The sequence below is a fragment of the Sinocyclocheilus grahami genome, unplaced genomic scaffold, assembly GCF_001515645.1.
Source record: "Sinocyclocheilus grahami isolate Dianchi unplaced genomic scaffold, SAMN03320097.WGS_v1.1 scaffold379.1, whole genome shotgun sequence".
Taxonomy (NCBI): domain Eukaryota; kingdom Metazoa; phylum Chordata; class Actinopteri; order Cypriniformes; family Cyprinidae; genus Sinocyclocheilus; species Sinocyclocheilus grahami.
The window spans coordinates 520,614-529,556 of NW_015505558.1; positions in this window are offsets into that span (position 1 = coordinate 520,614).

Sequence of the window (8,943 nt, forward strand, 5' to 3'; positions counted from 1 at the left end):
TATATATATATATATATTAGGGGTGTTACGGTTCACAAAATTCACAGTTCGGTTCGATACGATACAGAGGTGTCACGGTTCGGTACGTTTTTGATAAAGCAAAAAGAAAGAATTGCCAGAGAAATTTTCTTGATTTTTACAATTCTTTTATTTATTAAAACTATTTTTTTTACTCTGAACAATGATGGAGCTATACTTGACCCATCTTCTGGGGTGTCTTCTTAGCAGCATATAAAACAAAAACAGCTCTGATTTGAAGTATTCCAGCTGATGTAGCCTATTGTCGTGTAGCAGATTAATATTTTCCAAAAAGTTTAAATTGAGTTTTACCTTTTATGGGCATTTTTTACTTTTATAAAGCCTATTTTTTTATATAAGTCAGTAAGACATTTGGGCTGCTAACAAGCAAATTAAGTCAGTATTGACAACATTTATTGTCACTCTTGAAACACTGAATCTGAATGCCATTTAGATGCTTTCACACACTGTTTAATTCAGCTTCCGTGGGACATGTAATGTTTTAACCTGCAGTTACAAATGCATAAATAATGTTTTGATATTTTAAACATAAAACGTTGACAACTGATGTTTGAAAGAAAATATACTTTAAATGTGAAATTAAAACCGCCAGCAGGTGGCAGCAAGTCAATGTTAATAAGTGAGTCATTGCGATTGAACCAGATCATTTAAATGGTTGATTCATTCAGGAAGGAACCACCATCATGTTGCTCAGAGACGCAAAACAGTGATGTGGCTGAGTTTGGAACTATATTTGTTGGTGAAATTGAGCAAAAACAGGCAATATGCTGTCTAAAACATAAGTCTATTAATTAACTTCTTGTTTATTGAACTGTTGTAAAAATCATTTGTAAGCATGCTGATTTTTGGAGAGAAACTATCTAACCTACTAGAATAATATGCTGTAATAGGATTAGCCCAACAAAATGTTCGGTTTGTAATTCGTAACAAACCGAAAGCCTCGTACCGATCGATTCAAGATGAATACATGTATATATATATATATATATATATATAATTTTTGGTATTGGCAACATAGTCATCTGTTCTTTACAGTCAACTTTATGCCATATGTATACTTGACAAAAATAGTAAAGTTTGTTGCAGCTTACACAACTATCTAAACAAACAAAAGTTGTATAGTTGTCGCTTGTTCAGTACGTTCTCCATATTCTTTAATAAGTGTTTATCATTCTGAGGGAGCCATATTTAAAACAAAAAAAAGAGTTCTACAAGTGAAACAGAGCTGCAATATATATGTATACATATAGCCTACGTTCCGTCCATATTGTACAATAAATTTAGTTTTCATGAAACCTCAATATTAATCATTTAAATCTTAACTCACATTGCTTACATTTCATGAACTCACATTTTTAATTTTTAATGCATAATTCTGAATCTAATATTGACACATAATCAAATAATAGTATTATTAATTAATAGTAGTAGTAGTAGTAGTAAAAACGTTGACAATGCAAAGTTATGTGATATAGTACACATTTTAAGTTATCAGTTAAGATTATAAGTTACAAGATTTTGTCATGTGATACTGTACATCTTACATCATTTAGCATCATTATATTTTTTGCTATGGATCAGAGCATGAATGATGAGACCTGTCAAGAGTGGTGTGCTTACCATCTCCTGAAGAGCACCGACCGCTCCACCGGGGGGACCCTTGTAACCCCCTAGCTGCCCCACCATCGAGGGTGGTGAGGGAGGAGGATCCAGCAAATCAGTTTCCGGCAGTAAAAAGGTGCCGTCCACAACCTGTTGGGCTCCTCATGCACCTCCGGGAAGAAAGGCACCGAGGCGGGGCGCTGAGAACCAGCGCGGACCACCCCGAGAACCAATCGTGCAACCTTGAGGGCTCGAAGTGAGACACAGGAAACAGAAATACTGCAAAATAATAATAATAACGAGATGAAATAACGTTATAACATTTCGTTTCGTCTCGTTTTGGTCAACGAAAATGAAGAGACATTTTAACATAATTTTTATTTTGTAAGCCACATTTCGTCTCGTTTTTATTCGTCAACGATATTGCATTATACATTTAATTATCGTCATCGTCACATGACCAGCATTTTCTTCTCGTCTCGTCTCGTTTTCGTCACGTGATAAAGGTTCGTTGACGATATTTATATTTAGTCATAATTTTCGTTGACGAAAGCAACACTACATGGCAGCGGTTCAGGCTGCTGCTTGCCTGCACACTGTTGCAGGCATACCAGGCTGACCTGCTTGGAGACCTGAACAACAGCGAGAAGGTCGGTTCGGAGGACATTAAGGAACTCCATCGAGCTGCTGATCTGGCTTTTAGGGCCACCAAGGAAACGGCCAGAGCCATTGGTCTTTCAATGGCAGCCTTGGTGGCTACAGAAAGGCATCTTTGGTTGAACTTGTCCAACATCAAGGAGAAGGACAAGTTTTATATATTGGGAAGAACCCAATAACCCCAACCCAAGAACCCAATATTGGGTTCTTCCTTTCGGCCTAGCACTGTCACCCCGCACTTTCACCAAGTGTGTGGTTGCAGCTCTTGCTCCTCTGAGATTCCAGGGCATCCGCATACTGAATTACATTGACAATTGGTTGATTCTAGCTCAATCAGAGCATATGGCATATGATGAGATGTCGTCCTCGCTCATATGAAAGAGCGGGGGTTGAGGCTGAACACCAAGAAGAGTGTGCTTTCTCCAGTTCAGAAGACCACTTATCTTGGCGTGGTGTGGGATTCGACAACGATGCAGGCACGTCTGTCTCCTGCTTGTACTGATGCGATTCTTGCAGTTGTAAATGGTGTTAAGCTAGGACAGTCACTCACTGTAAAACATTTTCAGAGACTGTTGTGTCTGATGGCAGCTGTGACCAGTGTGATTCCTTTTGACCTCCTGTACATGAAACCCTTACTGTGGTGGCTCATGACCAAAGGGTTTACCCTGTGGGGCAACCCGTTTCGGTTAATCAAGGTCACACAGTGTAGCCTTCGTGCCTTGGTCATGTGGAAGAAGCCTTGGTTCCTGTTGCCCTGCTGGGAGCTCCTTGTCGCTGTGTATTGCTGTCAAGGCAGGGGCTAAGGCCCGGGGAGTGGAGACTCCACCCTGACATAGTAGGGCAAATTTGGAGTGTTTTCGGTCAGGCTCAAGTGGACCTGTTCGCATCTCAGGAGACCTTGCATTGTCCCTCTCGCATCTAGCTCCTCTAGGACTGGATGCTATGGTACAGGCGTTGCAAAGGCTTCGTCTGTATGCATTTCCCCCGATTGCTCTGCTTCCGGGAGTTCTGGAGAGAGTCTGCCCAGGGTGGGCAGTCTACTGCAAGTAGCCCCATTCTGGCTGGCCCGAGTATGGTTCTCGGACATTGTGTCCCTTCTTTATGGGTCTCAATGGGAGATTCTAATCAGGAAGGATCTTCTGACTCAAGCGGGCAGCATGTTCGTACATCCTTTAAATGACTATATTGGTCTAAATGAGTCTACTCCACCAAGCTACTGTTATAAGCATGAGCCCTGTCAGATTGGTCATGGTGGGAGGTGTTGCAACAACATATAGTGATATTCTCAATGTTACTCAGAAAACAGGATACAGGTTTAACTCATTCGAAATACTTCTGTTTAATGTTACACTGTCAGATAAACAAAATAAATCTCTCCTATCTTTTGCTCTGGCTACTGTGTATAGACCGCCAGGGCCGTATGCAGTTTACTTAAAATAATTTGCAGATTTCCTCTCAGAACTATTGGTTAATGTTGATAAAGTCAAACAAAACATTACCAAACCCACTCATCGTTTTAATCATACACTAGATTTAATTATATTGCATAGAATTGATCTTAATGATATAGATATAGTACCTAAAAGTGATGATGTTACTTACCACTACCTTGTATCGTGCATGCTGCCTATTACTGATATTAACTATATGACTCCGCGTTATCATCCGGGTAGAACTATTGTTCCAACCACCAAAGATAGATTCACAAATAAACTGCCTGATTTATCTCAACTGCTCTTTGTACCCATAAATACACATTAACTAGACAAAATGACTAGCAATATGGGCACTATTTTCTCTAATACATTAGAAGCTGTTGCCCCCATCAAATTAAAAAAGGTTAGAGAAAAGCGTACTGTGCCATGGTACAACAGCAATACCCATTCTCTCAAGAAAGAAACTCGTACTCTTGAATGCAAATGGAGAAAAACTAACTTGTACATTTTTAGAATTGCACGGAAAAACAGTATGTACAGCTATAGACAGGCTCTAAAAGCTGCCAGGGCCGAACATATCTGCGAACTCATAGAAAATAACCAAAACAATCCAAGGTTTTTATTTAGCACAATTACAGTTGCGTTGCTGTCCATGGGAGGGTCAGAGAGCTCTCCAAATTCATCAAAAATATCTTAATTTGTGTTCTGAAGGTAAACAAAGGTCTTACGGGTTTGGAACGACATGAGGGCGAGTAATTAATGACAGAATTTTCATTTTGGGGTGAATTAACCCTTTAAATTATAGAGAAACTCAAAAGAACAGTTAGTCTTTTGTGGATTTGATGCTGAAGTTTTATGGAGTAATGATGGCCTGTTTATCTGAAACCATTCTACTCCGTCTAGTAGCAGAATCAGTATAAATGGTGGCACACTAAATTCATCAGACAGGAGTAACAAAACACCATATTTAATCCCCATATTGTGTTGTACTTTAAAACTATTACGAACTGTTATCAAAAACGTTTGTAAAATTGTTTGAGATCATAGTTTATATTACGTTATTATTTATTCTATTGTTGGATGTAGGTGGTGTGGACAGCTGAAAGGATGTTAGCAAAATTATGTTGTCACAACACAATCACATTAATAATACAAGTTCCACTATCTAATTGAATAAATGCAAAAGCTTAAATTATTAATAAGAGAAAGAAACATATGAAACATTAATACTATTTAAATAAATAGCATGTTAAGAAAAATAAGCAAAATAAACTTAGTAAAGCAATATCACACCAGTAAGTTGTGATAAGCTAGACACAAGAACGCTGGTAATTATGACAATGCTGATATACTGTTAGTTCCAAACAACAGGTTTACATAATGATCTGAATCAATTCACACGTTTCACAAATGCTCAAGATCACCCCCTTTGTGGCCGCTATGAAAACTGTGTGACAGAATTCTGCTGCCGAGACAAGCTCCACAGCAGAGTTCTGCCCAACAGTAAAAAAAGGTTTTATGTCACGAAAGGCACTGTCCCACACTTCGGAAGGAGACGTTTTATTTTTACACACTCATTTATGGACACATTTGATTAAGACATGCTACTCATTTCACACAGTGGCATTGTGGACGAGCATGCAGGGCACACACTGGAAAGTAGGTGAAAAACAGTATGTGAAAAGAGCAGGATGTCCGAGTCCACAGCATTTATTAAAAGGTAGGCAAAAAGTAGCCAGATGATTTACTAATTCTGGCGAGATTCTGAAGGGCGCATCTGATGGACACATCTGATACTATTCCATGATGCCACGGGAGAGGATTTGTGAATGGCAGTGAAGCAACTCAACTGATGCTGGTAGGTCACATGACAGGGACAACATGATAGATGTAGTACGTCCAGATTATATTTATACTACACACATTCATACTATATAGATGTATGTATATAGATTACTTATTCAAAATAAGTATCTAATCAGAGAGTACGCGATTTCTGAAAAATCCCCACAATTTATGCACAGACTGACAGTCTGTGTCAAACACGGAAACACAGACAAGTGGCGTTATACAAACAGTGAAAAAGTGCTGTTAGACTTTTATATCAGCATTCTTGGAATGCCACTTGGCCAATCAACCTTCAAAGACTGCAGCAGTTATGCAATATATTCACGGCTGGCTAAAGCTCACACACAAACATACCACAATTTATATGTTTATATATATTCATAAAAAATATATACAGTGGGGAAAAAAAGTATTTAGTCAGCCACCAATTTTGCAAGTTCTCCCACTTAAAAAGATGAGAGAGGCCTGTAATTTTCATCATAGGTATACCTCAACTATGAGAGACAAAATGAGAAAAAAAATCCAGAAAATCACATTGTAGGATTTTTAAAGAATTTATTTGCAAATTATGGTGGAAAATAAGTATTTGGTCAATAACAAAATTTCATCTCAATACTTTGTTATATACACTTTGTTGGCAATGACAGAGGTCATGACTAAATACTTTTTTGCCCCACTGTACATTAAGTCATCAAAATAAATCCATTATCAAATCAAGTCAGACCCCAAACACAATCACCAACAATGTTGATGTATGCAGTTAAGGAAACACAAAGGGCACCATCCCAAATTCACAGTACTCCAGGGTTTGCAGCGAACAAGAACAGCCGATTGAAAGCCTTCTCAGATTTCCACAGAGGCTCTGGCCTTTTCCACCCTTTCCCTCAAAGCCTCTTTTCCCCTTTCCCCTCAAAGATAACAGGGTCAGAGAGCTTTATTTACTGTTTTCTCTCTCCTGTTTAATTAGATGAATGAGAAGAAGGTTCATTTTTGGAGCCATATACTGTATATTCATGAAGGGCGCCAGGCTGTGACTCTAAAAAGAGAGTGCCATGGGGGCTTGAAGGCATTCATTGGTGGAAACCCTGTTGAGTTCATTAACATCCACACAAACAAGTGATTATTAACCTGAAAATCTGTGCCACACATCCCCTGAGCCTCCAAATCTCCTTACCAGCTGATGCCTTTGTGATTAGTTTGTTATTACATGTTTGTAACCGTTTTCTATGTTCTACAATTTGGGTCTAGGCAGAAGGTCACCTGGCTGCTAATATTTTATTAAAGTATTCCTGTTCTCCATTATATCTGTTAATTATTGCACAATAATTAAGTGACAGATGATGTTCAGCAATGCAAGCATGGATTTTGTAGACTGTCGATAAGCAGGCAAACAGATATGTTTGTTATGCGCCTCAAAATAAGTCTGTTTTCATGTCTTTTTTAAGCCAGTCTAACAGCAAATGTGAGTTATCCTCAAGTTGTCAAGTTGTGCAAACTTTTTGAGAGTGTCCAGAGCTCATTCGGTATCATCAAAGCTGTTTATGGAGTCTTGTAAGCTGCAGTAAGTTGCATATTCATCCTGGCTGTTTGGTACTGGGTTCTGTCAAAGAGTTGATATTGTTGTGTGAGACTGCTTTATTATGTCCACCTCGCTATGCTAATTTGTTCAACATCATGTTTAGGATTTTCATGCAGCTCTAAAATGAGGTCACTTTTTTTCTGCTGGTTTCTGTGCTTGCTGTATGGTATCATTTTATTTGCTTGTGGACAGTTCCATCATTTCTACAGATAGCTTCAGTTTTGCTCAGTGTGCATTGAGGATGAAAGAAATTCACAGCAGTGTCAAATTATCATTGAATTTAATTACATCATGTTTCAGATGACAGTGTGAATGAGAAAGCTCAAGTAAATCTTTACAATTTAAAATTGACCACTTTGCTATCTTGAGCAAGACCTCTAGAAACTGCTTGTCTTAAAGTTTTATTTTAATTTTTTTACATTTGCCATAGGTGTCATACTTTATTTGAGGTCTACAGTAAAGGTGAAGATTTTCATTAAATACATTGTTAAAATGCCATACAATGTAAATGTTAGTCATATGAAAGTGTTATTTTATTTTCATGTCCACCTCGCTATGCTAATTTGTTCAACATCATGTTTAGGATTTTCATGCAGCTCTAAAATGAGGTCACTTTTTTCTGCTGGTTTCTGTGCTTGCTGTATGGTATCATTTTATTTGCTTGTGGACAGTTCCATAATTTCTACAGATAGCTTCAGTTTTGCTCAGTGTGCATTGAGGATGAAAGAAATTCACAGCAGTGTCAAATTATCATTGAATTTAATTACATCATGTTTCAGATGACAGTGTGAATGAGAAAGCTCAAGTAAATCTTTACAATTTAAAATTGACCACTTTGCTATCTTGAGCAAGACCTCTAGAAACTGCTTGTCTTAAAGTTTTATTTTAATTTTTTTACATTTGCCATAGGTGTCATACTTTATTTGAGGGCTACAGTAAAGGTGAAGATTTTCATTAAATACATTGTTAAAATGCCATACAATGTAAATGTTAGTCATATGAAAGTGTTATTTTATTTTCATTGTTTCGTTTCATTTCAGTTAGTTGCTAGGCAACATTTTCATTCGGTTCATTTGCTTCATTTTGTAAGTAATTTTTTGTTGTTGTTGTTGTTGTAATCAGTGTTCTCAGACTCTTTTGGTGTTTTACTGAAGAACGAAAATTAAATGTGACTTGAGGATGTGTGAATAATAAAAATATAATTTACATTTTTAGTTAATTATTACTCCAAAACCTATTCCTATACTGACCCGTTTCCTTAAATGATAGATTAGATGCAACTCACAACTGAATATACGAATAGCATATACCACAAAATCATTATGAAATAGATTTTAGCATGATAGTTGTAACGGAAGAGGTCTGACGCAACGGGTTAGTATAAAAATCAAGTTTATTTTGGTCACAGAGAGTACGGGTGTAGGATCCAGGTGATGACACGGTGAGTGTATAGTCCGTAGAACAGTTTAAAGGATATGACGAGTGGAATGATCAGAGTCCTTTCCTTTGCAGGAGCTGGAATGCACACGGGAAGAGCACACACCTCAGCGATCCAGGAACTAGGAGGAACAGGGGACACTTGGAGACAAGGAGACCCTAGGAGGAACACAGGAGGTAAGTAATGCAGGAAGTATTCAAATGGAAGCAGTAGTAAAGTCAGAGAGTCCTCTACATGTGTACGAGACCGGACCATGAGGGTGTCTGAGGTGTGTGCTTTTATGCAGGCTGGTAGATGAGGTGCTTGTGCGTGACAGGTGCAGGTGCTCAGTACTCAGGTGAAGG